The 16344-nt window shown below is 34.2% G+C and overlaps 1 protein-coding gene across 1 annotated transcript in view; it reads right to left on the reverse strand.

Moving 5' to 3' along the window:
• Positions 1-16344, reverse strand: part of MGAT4C (MGAT4 family member C) — a 333944-nt gene that overhangs the window by 245894 nt on the left and 71706 nt on the right. The window contains 1 exon segment of the mRNA XM_032688942.1: positions 1064-1164. The gene's annotated coding sequence lies outside the window, so the exon portion shown is untranslated.

Consider the following 16344-nt stretch of genomic DNA (forward strand, 5'->3'; position numbering starts at 1 on the left):
CCACCCCAGCTCTCTTAACCTGTCTTCATAGGAGAGGAGTTCCAGTACTCTGATTGTTTTTGTAACCCTACTCTGGACCCTCTCTAAAGCATCCTTGACTTTCTTGTTCTGGGGAGCCCAGTACAAGGGAAAGTCTTCTTTTAACAAGCAATAATCCCTGGAATATGTAACCAGCATTGAAAACGCTTCTTACTGCTCTCATCAGATGCAAAAATGGTAATTTTTTAATTATTCATAAACTTTCTTTCTCCTTGAGGCAATATCTGACCCACAAATATGTAAAGGATGAAAAATGTCTCTCTTAGAGATAAAAGAAATGCTGATTTACACAGCATTAATTTAGTTCAGTTAAATTAATGTTTTAAGTAACCATTTTACTTATTATATTATATCTAGTGTAAAGGACTGATCAAATAGATATGCTTTCTCTAACCTGTCTAGCAAAATAGTAAAATAGGTATACTTGATGAAACTGGTTTTACTGAGGCTTATTTCACAAAAGACATTCAGCATCATGCAAATGACCAAGCTTTGACAAGACAGCTTTGTTGGCCTTGTGCTTAATTAACTCTTTCTATGTCACTTGATTATTTCAGTTAAGGTTGCCCAGTTTTTGTTTTCTGCTTTAGAAAAAAAACCCAACCAAACGACTAAAATCCCCAAACAAAAAAAAAAAAAAAGGAGAACTACATTTGCTTAAGTTGTAAATCCACAAATGAAGCAGATATTTTAGCCCCTTTTTCATTTACCATCCTGTCACATCTAGATTCGAAAACTTGAATTCTTGCTTTAATGCTATCAAGTTATAAAGAGAACAATTTATTTGCTATTCCACTTCTCTATTTCCTCTATATAGAGGTTTTGTTGTTTTTTTTTTAACTTATGACTTAGAAACTACCAGGAACAAATTAAGCAAAGCAGTACATTTTGAAAAAGATTTCAAAGCCCCTCCAATTGAAGATATCACTCATTTTAATACATAATTTTAATAACAATGCCTACTAAATACATAGGTTTCTGTTTTCTTATAGTGATTTGCTTTAACGTTTAATATTTCACTTACCTTTTAATCTTGCCAAATCTAACAGCTATTTGAAGGGCTTGACAGTAAGCGTCAAGGTCACACGATGAAATCCAAGCTACAGCTGTTTCACTAAAAAGAGTCTGCAGAGAAAAAAGAAATTTATGTAAATCTTTCAAAATACTTTCCCCCCTCTTTCTTTTTACACAGTGGTTCATATCACAAAATCATTTTATTGTGTACAAAATAGCTAAACTTGGTCAGGATAACATTCCTTCTCTGATGTTAACATGAGTTGATCCATACACTGTGAATGAGTAATTCATGAGGAGAAAAACTTTTCAGAGAGTGAATGGATATTCTAGGGACAGAACTACACAATTTGCATTCCTTACATGTGATGACTGTTCTGGGAGAATTCATACACATAGACTCATTGCCTCAGTGGAGCAGTGACATTTCCATATGCAAAAGCACAAGGCAAAATTTCAATGATCTTTTTTTCAAACTAGAATAGAGAAAAACAACAGTTGTATATTATTTCTTATTTCTCATCTATGTAGAAGTGTTTTAGTGGTCTAGATGACACTTGCAAACACTTGCACGCAGTCCATTTTCAATAATAAGAGAATGATAGAATTATGATCTGAATTATAAATGGTTTTGGTTGGAAGGGACTTCTAAAAATCGTCTAGTTATTTCTTGGCAAATTGCTAATTTTTAATTTCTTTTCAAGAATAGAAGTGAAATGTGAGATTGTTTTTGTGAACAAAAAATGCTTTTGCTCTATAGCAGGGAAGGACCTAGACTGTGGAATGACACAGTAATCACAGAAAGTTATGAATTAAGCTGCCTTTAATGGCTTCTCACCTCTTAGTAGTTGCCTTTCCAGTAAAACAAGTTTCCTTAGGTTAAATAGTCATGCAAACATACCATACATACAGCCACACAGAACCCATGAAACACCACTGTCTTCTCTTTAATAAATGTTTTCTAAATTGCAAGGTTTGAAAACTATTTTTATTGAAAAATGGGAGCATAATGCATAAAATGATCTCATTCCTTAAGATGACAACCAATTCTGGGAGAAATGTATTTATTTTCTATCAGCTCAAATCAAGCAAAAATGTTTAGCTGAAATATTACAGCTCAGGCTGCTACCCCCAGTCATAGAGCACATCAAGTTTTAATTTTCTTTTTGGGAACTCTTTATACTGACAAACCTGAATTTTTAGTAGATATAAAAATGTACTTCTAAATGTATATCAAAAATATTCCTGTAAATAGGATTTTTAGAGGAAATGTCACTTCAGAAATTTTTTTTATGAGACAAATATATATCATCCAAACAATAAAACAAAATCCATAGGGAGAAGTGGTATAACAAAATTTACTGAATGGTCTAGGACTACAGTCGGTCTGTCATGTTCTCTGTGACAGAGTGCTCTAGGTTGACATTTAAAGTCTAGTTAGGATTTTTGTTATACTTAGCAAGACACAACTTTAGAAAAAAGTCTCAAAGCTTGTTAAAGATGTGTAAGAGATAATGTATAAATTCCAAGTTTCTTAATGAAGACAAAGTCAAAATAAAAACAGCATGGGAGTGTCTCAAAAAAAGGCTTTACCTGTACCAGTACTAATTCAAGCTTATTCATAAAAGAAAGATTTCCCCTCTAGAACAATCAGTTACATATAAGTTCAAGATTTATGACTGAAAAAAGCTATGATTCTTTCTACATGAAGTTGCATTAAAATCAGAACTCTCCATGTTCTTAAACATATCTCTCTCTGCATATATGTCTTAGAGAAAAAAAAGTAACAGGCCAACTTAGGTAAACTGTCTATATGTCACTTTATCTTCTCAAACTTTAAGGAAAATAAATAACTCTATATTCTTTGACTTATAGTATGAAGCTTCCAATGAAAGGATTCAAAGGTTGGGTTTGGGTTTTTTTTAAGACACTTAGGAAAACATTTGTATTAGAAATCCACACTATATACAGTATTTATTGGATATGCAAAAAAAGACACACAGTAATATCTTGAAGCAACTCAGAAGTTATAACCAAGAGACAAACTAAAAACCACTGAAAACTACCTTATCACTTTCTTTGTAGTTGAATAGTGTGAGCAAAAGATTAGTACTTATAAAGTCAGAGATTACATCGAAGAAAAGTCTTTGAAAATCTTAGGCTGACTCTACTACTGGTCGTAAAAATTTTTAGGAGTCTAAGGAAAGAAAATATATGTTGGAATGAAAAGAATCGTATGTGTGAAGTACAGCCACAGATCGATTGACATTATGAAAAAGTTTTCTCTCTACAAAAAATTGGTAGGTAAAAGTAGAGTTTCTGGAAAAAGGTTTGTTCAGACTACATGTAAGTTTAGGGAAATACACAACACAGCACCTACTAGGCCAAGTACTCTTGCAAGAGATGTACAATATTAACAACTTAACCAGAACTGCAGAGAGGATAATGTTAATATTGATGTTCTTTGTTTAGTAATATATAGCTGTCCATCATATATTAAAAAATTCTAGTTATCCAATACTGAATGATCATCTAAAAATACGATGGTTGATGCTAAAATGGTATTCAGAAATAAGCAAGTCAAAGAAGAAAACAGGGACTGTTTATAGCAACATGTGCACATCACAAGAAGGTTTTTTGTTGCTGTCACCGAACCACTGCTCATCTGGAGACATGATTGCCAGCCACCTGGTTCAGAAATGTAGAGACATATGGTACAGTTATTAGTACTGACCCAAAGTTATTGCAGTAAACATATCCCAAATTTGAAAAAAAAGATAAATATTCATTAAAAAGGTAAATAAATGTGTTCTATTATAAATTATATTCTGTAAATGCAAATGTTTTCAGTGCCAAATGAAAACCTTCTGAATGCTAAGAGTTCCCTATAATTTTGGGAGTTAAGCATAATATATCTATGAATTTCAGTGATATCCAATAAAATTAAATGGAAAGGAGAACTGCAAAATGAAAATATAACATCATGCATTCAAATACAAAATTGGCTAAGGTCTGAATTAGCATAACCACTTTGCAAATGCAGCTATAAATCTTAATGTGGTCTTAAGTAACAAGCCAAAATCAATGAATGTATTAGAAATGAAATGAAATGGTAGACATGGCAATCCTACTGATCAGAAAAGAAAAACCCAGAACTAAATAACAGTTAAAAAACCCCAAACAACTCAGCTGTCTCTTATAACTTATTCCATTCAAAAACCTCATTCCACATTTGTCATTCAGTGCATGAGTACATTTTACAATAAAAGTTCCCGCAAACAAACAATTTTATTGGAAATGCTTGTAACCTCCGAGAAGTCAGTCATTTAAGACTACACATGAATATTATGAGATATATCTTAAACTAAGGTAACGAAAATCGCCCAAGATGATCTCTCATGGTAGTGGAGTGTCTATAGTATCCAGAGAAAGGACAATATTTTTGACATGAATGTTTCCAGTAGAACTAATTGCACTTTAAATGAAATTTCTTGTGTCAATTACAAATCTCCAAAGAATTCACTATGAAAATAAAAGCTACTTTCAAAATCAAAATACCATAAAAAATTCAGGCATTGATTTCTTGTGGAAAGCTTTGTAACTCATTTTTGAATCATTATTAATAAAATTTTGCAATCAAATCTATTTACTGTTGAACAAAATGTTATAATTAAAACTCTTTATAGTGTCCTTATCCCATAAGTTTCTTGTACCTTAAAATACAACTAGAAACGTTAAAAAACTGAGCTCTAACGTGTTTCAAAGTGAATGAGTTATGCTTTAGAGGAGTATTTATTTTTATGTAAGTATGCAAGCCCAATTAGTTTACGGCATAACCAGTATTCTGCTCTTAAACAGTATTTATATTATGCTTCTCCTTGGTTTTGATTTCTATACTTGAAGAAGTAAAATTTTTTTGATTCCTGCCAAAAATTTTAGTTGCAAGGAGACATGGAAGGTTACAATATGGGATGCGAATTCCCTAATGAGTGACAGAAACTGAAAAATCCTGTTAAAAAGATTGTAATCAATTAATTTCTTCAGGAAATCAAAGCTGAAGACAAATGGAACTGCGACTACAAGAAGCGCTGTCTCCAAGGGTCAAATAGTGGAAAAGATATGTTCTAACACTCTGCTTGTTGACTTTCGTGCTAAATGTCCGAAAATTAAGATTGTAAGGTGAGAGTTATGGACAAAAAACTTTAGAAAATACTGAAAGATGCTATTATATTATGTGTTATATGTAATTGTAATAAGTTTTTGGCTAGCAGCAGTTCCTGATACTGCAAAGAACACCTAGTTTTACAAATACCTTCAACTGTCCTTTAATAATGTAGTTAACTAGTCTGAGAAAATGATAAGTAAAATTATGCATCAAGGGGAAGAAAAGTATAAATGTGATCAGTCTAGGCAATGTAGATAAAATACAGTAAAGAGTATGAGCCAACTGCAGGTTTCAAGATATTTGTTTGTAATTATTTGATTTTGGTCCAAATGAAATGAAGCATTATTTTCCTCTCAAACTTCCCATGATGAAAAATATCCTAACTTTTTCCAGTTTCTCTTTCTTCTAGATCTTCCCAAAACGACAGGTTTTCCAGGTTAAAGCATAGATCTGCAGCAAGAACCACTGAAAGGATTACCATTCTTCCTTCTATATAGATTGTTGCCAGCTCAAGTTGCAAAAGCGGTCATACCAAACAGCAAGGTATGAACACACGATGGGAGGGTGTAGAAGAGCTAGGAGGCAGGAGCCTAGCTCAGGAGCACCCAAGAAGAATTAGACACAAACTGAATCCATTTAAGTGTGAGAAGAGACTTAGTTGTGAGAGTGGTCAAACACTGGAACAGGTTGCCCAGAGAGCTTGTGATGTCTCCATCATTGGAGATACTTAAAGCCATGAAGAACCTGCTCTCTAGCTGACTCTGATATGAGCAGTGGGGTTGGACTAGATGATGTCCAAAGATTACTGCCAGCCTCAGCTATTCTGTGATTTCATGAAACAGACCTAGAAGCTCTATAACATGGCCAAGTCATCCAAACTGTGGACCTTGTATCCCAGGTTATTATGCTCCCAGGGAGGCAGTTACAGTATGCCACTATTAGGATTCGGTTGCTACAAACAGGGTCTGTGGTGTTTCCATGACTGCTGGATCCAGGGTGTAGCTTTCCCACATGGTTTCTTCCAGTCAGGACCCCATAAACACTGAGATTTGCAGCAATGCATCCAGTGGTCCTGGAAGAGTGGCCTGTCTAAATACTATGCTGAATCCAAGTACTCCACAAATCATTTTGAGTGAAACCTTTCAAAGATGCAACCTAGCCAAATCAAACCCTATCCTAAACTCCTGCAACTTAATTACCTTATTTTAGTTTAAACTTCGGCTAATGAGGTTTGTGTGTGGTTTGGCAAATAGAGACAAAGCAGAAATAAAGCTAGACCATACTTTTTGTAAAATTAGTCAAACCAATAAATATTAAAAAAAAACCCCAAAACCCAACAACTCTTCTTCAGTGGTTACCTGCACTACCCATTAAAGAGTACTTTAGTACTTAGGGACATGTATCTTAGGATATATATCAGTGAAATGATTTGTTTGCTTTATGCTGTCATGCTTGTTTTCAGGAGCCGAAACAAATGTCCAGCATAAGAGTTTCTCAACCATATAAACAGGTAAACCTCTGTTAAAGAGAAAACTTCATCACAACCTTTTATATTCACTACAAAAACCATAAATGTTTCACAGAAGTTTATGAAAATGTGTGTGCTTATATATAACCTGTATTTTTTTGTGTAATGTCTGTGTAAGTAATACATCATCTTATAGGAGATAATTTAGTTTTCAAACTAGATAACTGAAAATATCAAGGTCCTATAATCCTAAAATTATACCTGTTTAATGGCCAAACTGCTTGTAACTGACTAGCAATGTAGAGTTCCATATTTTACTTTCACCTCTTCCCTTTTTAATCTTGTTAATGTAACTGCTTAACTTTACATATTTCAGCAAAAGATAACTTAGTCTAATAAGCCCATTACAGGCTCATTAATGTCAGACCTCTAAGGAAAGATATGTATCACTTGCCTTTCATCATTCTCCTCTCAGTTTCTTTCTTAGTCTTCTCCCTCAAAACTCTTCTGTAAAGATCAGAGACAGCATGAGCACTTTATTCATTTGCCATCTGTCCAATGACCCCTACCATTTTTTATACATTTACTTTCCCAACTCTATTACAGATCAGCTTTGTCTTCTATTCTTCACTTATCTTGGACATATTCTTGTGTTTCATGAAAAGTCCTCAGATAAAATATTTAACTTCTATTAAATATTTTTAATCAACCCATAACTTCCCCATTGTGAAAGCTATGTCAATTTTGCCACTCTAATTTTAATAAGATTTTGAGCCTCAGTCTCCTCCTAAATGCAGTTCTCTCTGATTCTGGGAGAATATTTTCAGATTTCCTACAAACAGAAAAATTAGTAAAAATCCTCCTTTGAATTCTTTACAAATTATTTACAGCTCTTCCTATCACACTGTAGCCCAAGAAATATTGCAGGTAGATATTTGGGCATCAAAACACCAATCTATCTGTCTTAATGTAGGTTATGTCAAATGTATTAAAATGTTAATGTGGTTCACAAAAATAAGAGGTCTCTGAAATCCCCCAAATCAAGATGTTGTAGTTATAATACATTTGCAACATAAATGACCTGTGCACTCTGAGAACAGGTGGACTCTCCTCCTTTTGTGGTTAAGATAAAAGTGCTTAGAGAAGCACAGTGACATCTTGTCTCACTCTACACTGAAATTGTCATAGGCTGAGATGACTGAGTTCCTTTGTCAATTCACTACATTTCATGGTCACAATCACAGAATCACAGAATTTTTAGGGTTGGAAGGGACCTCTGAAGATCATCTAGTCCAATTCCCCTGCCAAGGTAGGGGCACTTACAGTATATCACACAGGAACTCATCCAGGTGGGTTTTGAATGCCTCCAGAGGGAGATTCCACTACTCTGGGCAGCCTGTTCCAGTGCTCTGCCCCCTTCAATGTGAAGAACTTCTTCCTCATGTTGAGGTGAAACTTCCTGTGATTTAGTTTATGGCCATTCCTCCTTGTCCTGTTGCTGGGCACCACTGGAAAGAATCCGGCACCATCCTCTTGAAACCTTCCTTTGAGATACTGATATGCATTAATGAGATCCTCTCTCAGTCTTCTCTTCTCCGGATAAAATAGGCCCAGCTCCTGCAGTGCCTTCTCATAGGAGAGGTGCTCCAGACAACTCATCATCTTTGTGGTCCTCCACTGGACCCTCTGCAGTAGCTCCTCATGTTTCTTGTACTGAAGAACCCAGAACTGGACACAGCAGTCCAGATGTGGCCTCTCTAGGGCTGAACAGAGGGGTAGGATCACCGCCCTTGACCTGCTGGCCACACTCTTCTCAGTGCACTGCAGGATACCATTGGCCCTCCTGGACACAAGGGCACGCTACTTGGCTCATGGTTAACTTGTCATCCACCAAGATTCCCAGGTCTTTCTCCAGAGAACTGCTCTCTAGTAGGTTCTCCAGAGAACTGCTCTCTCCCCCAAACTACTGGTATTTGAGGTTGTTCCTCCCCAGGTGCAGTACCTTCCACTTGTCCTTGTTGAACCTCATAGGTTTCTCTCACCCAACTCTCCAACCTACCAGCGTCCTGCTGAATGGCAGCACAGCCTTCAGATGTATCAGTCACTTTCTCCCCCCCCCCCCCCCCCCCCTCCGTTTTGTATCATCAGCAGACTTACTGAGGTTACATTCTATCTCTTCCATCCAGGTCAGTGATAAAGAAGCTGAATAAGGTTGGACCCAGTATTTATCCCTTGGAAACACCACTGACTACAGGCCTCCAAGTGGATTCTATGCTGATGTGTATTCTGAGCAGTACATACAGCTAGATTACTTATTTACTTCTGACATCTTTATATCATATTACCTTTATATGCAAAAGGATGGTCCTATAATTCAGCTCGCAGCTCAGTGTTGTCTTTATTTCAATGTATTTCCACATCTTAAGCTCACCTAAATGATACACAATGCCCGAATGGAACCCAGAGAACAAGGCTGATAAAAGGTATTCATATATCAAAAACTCTACTTCAGCCACCAGCATGTTCATCAGAGATGACAATAGTTTTTTTAGTAGTGGTTCTCAGGAACTCTAGATACTCATTAGAAATGCAGTGCTGAATGACAACTGTATAAAGAAAGAAAAAGGTCACCTCATTGTTACTTGGTTGTCCATGTTGCATCAGCAATGCTAACAAATTGCCAGTCAGCAACAGTAAAACATTTATCTATATCCACACTCTTGATTAGCTATATTATATTATTGAATTACATTAAAATATCATATAAAGATGCAAATCAAAACAAGAAATAAAAATTATGTACATAGAAAAATACATTTTTTCAGGTTTTGTATATGAAATCTTTTGTAACTTTAAAAATTAACCTTAGAAGAACATATGAAAATCTTTTACTGAAAAGAGAGAACTTAAGAGATGTAATTTATTGAAGAAATAGTAAAATAGGGTTTAACATAATTAGGGAAAAAGTCACTAGTTACCCACAACAGTAAAAGACTGAATTTGATATTAAATAAGAGTCCTTCTGTACATTACTATTCTGACATTTATTATAGAGTTTGATTTGTTTTGTAAGCAAACAAAAGACAAAGGTCCTCACTAGCAAAATCTAAGATCTTATGTCCCAAAACACTGATAACTCTGGATGGGTCTTAGAACTGGGACATATGGTTCAAAAGAGACCTTACAATATGATTCTTCACTGTAATGCAAAACCAAAACAAAATCCCTCCTCTGCCAAGTGCTTGCTAAAGAAAGTCAATACTGCAGGCTGGCAATGTAATGTGAGTTTCCTGTCTTTTAATTATTCGCACTGAGTAACTGAGCTTAGTAAACCTGTAGAAAGCTTATTCATTATTACGTGTTCAGAGTCAGATAATTTTTTATAATGATGTATAGTTAACAATGTTTTTAGCTGTTTCGTGGTCCTATACCTAATACAGCACAGACTAATTCAAGGAAAACGACAGAGAAATATCTGGAATAACCTGACGCAAGTTAGAATAACTTACAATCAAGTATTGCAGTAGTACAATACTTTTTGCACCAAAATAATTTGACTAATTACTAAGTCCTGGGAAACAACTTGAGCTCAGACATTTTAAGTTTTTAATCTCTGATTCATTTTCTCTCTAAGGTCTAACTCCTTTTTTCCAGGAGTTAAATATTGTCTTAATTTTACCGTTACTATATTAGAAGGACTTAGATACTTAAAGAGCAGAAAAAAATATTGCTTGAATTAAGTGATTAGCTTCAAGTAGCAATTTTTAAGTACCAGTTTGAAGAAGAATAAAAAAAAATAAAGGGAAAAAAATTCAATAAAGAGTTACTTAAGCCATCAAAAATATAAATATTCAGTAAGGTGTGTTTCCCCTCATTGAGTTACCTGAGGAAATCTATTCATAAGGATCTTCATATAAAGAATTCTAAATATCCTTTGAAGAAAGTCAGTCATGCATACTTGACAAGCTGCTTGTCATCCAACAACAAGTAAACAGGATGCTTTATGCATAAACATTGACATATAATGAAAATAGATCGCTGAAATATCATGCTGAAAAATTCCCACTATCCTAGAAATCTATACAGTAGTGTAATGAAACAAGTAAACAAAATCTTAAGCAGTTGTTTTTGTAAACATCAGTTACAGATCTCAGACTATTTAACAAAACAGTAACTAAAAAGGAAAGACTAAAGAATCCACACCATTCATTTTGTTATATAGCCTGTGAGATGTGAAATTAGAGAAAATGGGACATGACAAAAAACAATGATACCAGAACAAAACTAGATTCAGTGACTTTTCTGGGAAAACTAAAAAGGATATCAAGTTGTTAAAGGACAGAGAGTATTTGTATCTTAACTCTTAGATAAAGTTCAATAATTATTTCAATACTAATTAAATATTCATCACTTGAAACGTTTGCTCATGTCTTCATGTCCTAAATTATATGAAAGGCAGAATTTTCTATTTGTTAGAAATCAAAACAAACCTAAAAGTCTTTGGAAGAACTCTGTTTGTCATGCTCTGAATAATATCACAAGTCCTTCTGCTTTTAGAATAAGTATATATGCTAGATAAGGATAAATTCTTGATATTCAAATCCCCATAAATATATAAGGTAATAATCTTAATGATACTATTTTTTTCTTCAAAAATAAAGATCCAGCTATATTTAATTTTTCAGGTTTTCATGTTGCTGGAAAAATTTTACATTTTAAACTACTCCAAGAGCAGGTAAAGGAAAAAAAACAAACAGCAAAACAAAAACCAACAAACCAACCAAAAATATGTTCTTCAACATGTAGATGTGCATGGAGTTTTTTAAGTGACAAAATAAAAAATGATTAAAGGTTTTATCTAAGTATAATTATAATTTATCTTAACATTTGTATGTAGAAGAATATACATATAAAAAGATCATCTAAACAGAGTTATGTTTAAAAAGATTGAGAAAAGAAGCAAAATATTTGATTTTTCATCAAATTCTTGTTATCTATATGTGACTTTTTCCAAACAAGAATACTATTAATGAAAGCTTCTTCTTGCTATGTTTAGAATAATTTCAAAGCTGTGAAGCTTCATAAACTCAAAGTTGCTGCTAGATTACCAGAAGCCAACACCTCTTATGAATATTTCTCTTTTGTGTGTTGACTTTTTGGATAGTCTGTCTTCAGTGTTTTAATTTAAGTCAGCTATGAATACACTGTGAATAAAGTATCATATCTGAAATTTGAATGAATTGACCCTTAAAGCTTTGATAAAATCCGTATCACAATTTGAGTAGTTCTCACAGTTTACTAAATCTTAGATTTCTGTCAAAAATCTTAGGGCTGATAAGTTGAGGGAGTGCAGGTTAATCATAAAGCTGAAAACAGAAACATAGTTCCAAATTTTTGAAACTTCTTTATATCAGAGAAGAATTTTCAGTAGTGTACTCTTGGTTTGGGCTCACATGTTCTCTTGTCATCATGTGCTGCAGTAGGATCCAGAGGTAAAAATGTGCAGTGCATCCTGCAGCTTCCCAAAAGGTATGCAACATCATACTAATTTGATTTCAAGGTAATTTTTCATTATTGTATCAAAAAATAATGACTTTTATGTTCATCCATACTGATAAAACAAAATATTATTTTTTAAAAATCTGTATTTGTTAAACTAAAAATAATAAAAAGCAAAAGACTTGACATAAGTATATGTCCCCAGATGTGGAGATGCTTAACAGCAGAGAGGGTTGAGCCATTCCATCAGCTGCATCTGGCAGAGAGAGGCACTCTTTGAAAGTGTTTCAAGACATAATGCAATCTCGTCCATGTGAATCTGCTTTACAAGATATTAGAAATCCAAAACTGCAGTTTGTGGCAATAAGAAGGGGGTATGGATTCCCCTCATGACTCTACAGACTGTTTCCCAGGTGAACTGTTTGGACAGGACTCTTGAAGGGCAATTCACTGAGTAGTGATGACCATGCTCAATACAGAGTATAGCAATGACCTGTCTTCAGGAGCCAGGTATGGTGAAGACCTAGTTTAAGCTGCTACTGAGATTATAGAAAAAAAAGAAGACGTATCAATTTGTGAGTCCTGAGAACACCACTCTGTAGAAAGAATGGTTTGTGTAGTGTCAGGAGGATTTAACAGTTTTTTCAAATATCTCAACCAAACCTATGCATACACAAAATGGAAGGTTAGTCTAAAGACTCAGTTCAGTCTATAGCTACTTTTCACAAATCTGTAGCTCCTTTTTCCTTAAAATAAAATAAGACCCCACCCTTATTTCTGAAGTGTCTAAAACCTAATCTTAAACCTCTTAAACTGTCTTAAATCTTTCACATTGTTCTTCATGTGTGAAACCACTGAAATAGCAGTCCAGAGGTACTAGAATGGTTCAGAAAAAAAACACAGCAGTCCTGAGAAAGATTTTGGAATGATTTTGAACACCTGTTTTCTCACAGACTACAGTTTGGTGAAAAAAAAAAGATTCATCATGTACACTGTGTGTTTCTGAGTGACTTGGGAATAGAGTAGTAGTCTGTCACTATCTAGACTGGCAGATTTTTGAACCCTATTGCATTCAGTGATTGATTCCAGTAACAATAGTGACATCTTCAAGAGAAGCAATATATTTCCTGAAAGTTAGGGGAAAAAAACCAACATCAAACAAAATCCCCTTAAAAGTGTTCTTACCATAGATCCCAAAGCACTTTGTCATGTGGATAATATGGAACATCTGTAGCAAGGAAAGTTTAATGGAGAAGCTACAAGAAATTCTTTGGTTTCCTTTTCTTTACCCTCCAGAGAACTTCACTGTGTGTAAATTATGAAATCTGAGAGATACGAAAATAATTTACATTCATATTGTCACTGTATTACTTGGAATCACCATTGAAAAAATAACCAGCTATAATGAAGAGTGGATTTGGTTTTTATGATTGTTTACTCAACCTCTCTTCCACATTACTCAAAAGTTTCTATAAGAAGCTGAGCAATTCTTTTGACTCAATGCTGGCGAAAAACTCAACAAGTCACAAAATTCAAACTCCAGTATCTTTAAGGTAGTCATCAGGATTTATAGAGGCAGATCTCCAGGATGTTAAAAGAAAACAAAACACACAAGCTGTTGAAATATATTAAAAACCAAAAATATGTTTAAGGCAGTGTCACAAGATTTACCCATCTGCTTCTCAGTCATCAGACTGGAAAATTGAAAAAGGCAAACTCTGATAAGAACTATATCTGAGAACACAATTTTAATTAAAGTATGCTTTTGAGCTTTAAACTTTAAAATATGTTTCCGGTGTTCTGCATTTTAGAATTCTGTACACAGGTCTGATGAAAATCAGATTTTTAAGTTACATTTCAGCAATGACAAAGGCAAGAATTTCACTACACCAAGCACTAACTCTGTAGCAAATACCAAATCACTACACTTTCCATTTAGAAAAAAAGAGACAGAGATTGACTTTTCAGTAATCCCATGCAATATGCATTTCTGTTGCAAAAGGGATTTACTGGAGCTGAAAAAGTAGTATAACTGTATTTCTAGGACTTTCATGAATACACTTTGACAACATTTAAAGTAATTTTTAAATTGTTAACAATCTTGCCTTGTCAGCTCTGGAGCAAAAAACTCTACAAATAACATTAAGACAAGATTCAAACCTATGAGGTTGTGTAGAACCACCCACATACAATTGGATACTTCCATGGAATTATGGCTCTGCTTTTAGTGCCTGACAACCTTGCAACTGAATGAATTTCTAATACCAGATACCGTTCTGAGACTTTCCCTTTAGCTCAAACAAAATCTCTGTTAAGACTTCATTCCAAAAACAGTTCAAATGCCAGGAAAACGTGCAGACTTTTGACACTTGGAATAAAAAGGTTGATTTAATATCATTGTAAGTTTCTACCATCTACAGGAGAACTCTCAAAATTAGTTTAAGTGGGTTGTTAGTATTTTGTTAAGGGGGTTACAAGAAGCATTGAGTATTTAAGGGATTTTGAGAAATAGAATATTATTAACAGAATCAGCTTTTGATATTTTCCTAGGAGTAGATTATGTACATTTTGCATTTAGTCTGCAGTTTTAAGGGGACAGAAAACTAAAATTCAGTTAGAGGCCATACTGAGTGAGAAGTGACAAGACATATATTTTAGGTAATTAATTCTCTCTTCAATACAGTGAAATATTAAGTAAGGTACTGGAAATAGAAAGCCTAGAAAGTAAATGAGTATTAGTATATTACACTCCCTGACCTGTTTATATTTTACAGAACCTGATGCCTTTGTAAAGGGGAATATTACAACATCAACTTTCCTTTATAAAAAGTGTTGTATCTATGATAAAAGCCAGCAGAACCAAAATTATTTAAATCTATCAAAAATATCTGAAGCTGAATTAGATAAAGTCTTTTTTACCCTTGTCCTAGAAAACCTTTTTATTCATTTCATAGAAGAAAAATTGAGTAAATTTATTGTTTGTTTGTTTGTTTTAATTTTGATTGCCTCAGAAGCAGTAGCAATCACATTACTCTCTCCAAAGATAAGCTGGCTTATTTTTTTTTTGTAAATCTCTGTGTTTAGAATAAAGCTATCACTATGTACAAGATTTATATAGTGTGTAATGCTGGGTCTGTTTCAACTTTGTACAGAGACAACACTTTCTGTCTGCAAAGCAAATCTTTTTTTTTCTCAAACCTCTTTCTGTTAAATGAAATGTCTAATATATTTTCAAAGGTCTTGACTTGAGGAAGGTGTTGTTTTTCATAGCCTTAATCTTGAGGTAAATTGATCTTCATTAGAACAGACACCTGTTTTTCCTTTGAGCTTACTGTGCATGTTTTCTTCAATTTAAGGATAGACAGCTGCTGAGGTAGCTAACCGCCAATCAGACAAAGAATCAGTGGTTATAGAGCAGTCAAAAAGCAGTGGCTATAGATGAGTCAAAGAGGAAAGTGGTTTACTGGAAAAGAGTGATAGCAATTCATCTAGTGTTCCTGCACAGCCCATGAAACTCCTGCTTGTAGTAAATGCTTCGTTTGGAGAGTCAAGTGGTCAGAGGTGAAGTGTTCATTGAGCACTGTCTATTCCTTGAAAAAAAATCTCTATATAAATTATTATTTTTCATGTACTACCTAATTAAGCATCTCTCTTCTTCCTATCTTCTAGGAATGATTGCTTCAGAGAAAAACAGGCAAATGGAACCAAAGATTAAAGTATTTAATCAGAATTTAAAAAAACCTACAACCCCCCAAAACCATAAACCCCAAAAAACAACAACAAAAAACCCCACCCAAACAATCATATCAACAACAAATCACAAATCTGAAGACTTGTTTAATTCTGAACTTCTATGAACCTACAATTGGAGCTTTTTGAAAGTTTGTTCTTAATCAGCTAATAGGAGTTAGTGGCCATCCTCAATTCTAAATGGAGAGATGGATTTCCAAGAAAATACTATGTCTGAAGAAGCCTCCCTCAGCAGCCATAGGAGTGTCACTGGTGTGATCTTTTCAAAACAGAGAAGGCTGATTAGTGGACAGGCTTACTTTGGTAACATTGAAATTAATACTTTGAAATGGCAATTAAAATAATTCTAGAATTGCTTTTAATGACACTTTTAGACATCATTCAGACCATCTTCCCACAACGCTGGCAT

Source organism: Chiroxiphia lanceolata, chromosome 5 (assembly GCF_009829145.1).
Source record: "Chiroxiphia lanceolata isolate bChiLan1 chromosome 5, bChiLan1.pri, whole genome shotgun sequence".
In the NCBI taxonomy this organism is placed as follows: Eukaryota; Metazoa; Chordata; class Aves; order Passeriformes; family Pipridae; genus Chiroxiphia; species Chiroxiphia lanceolata.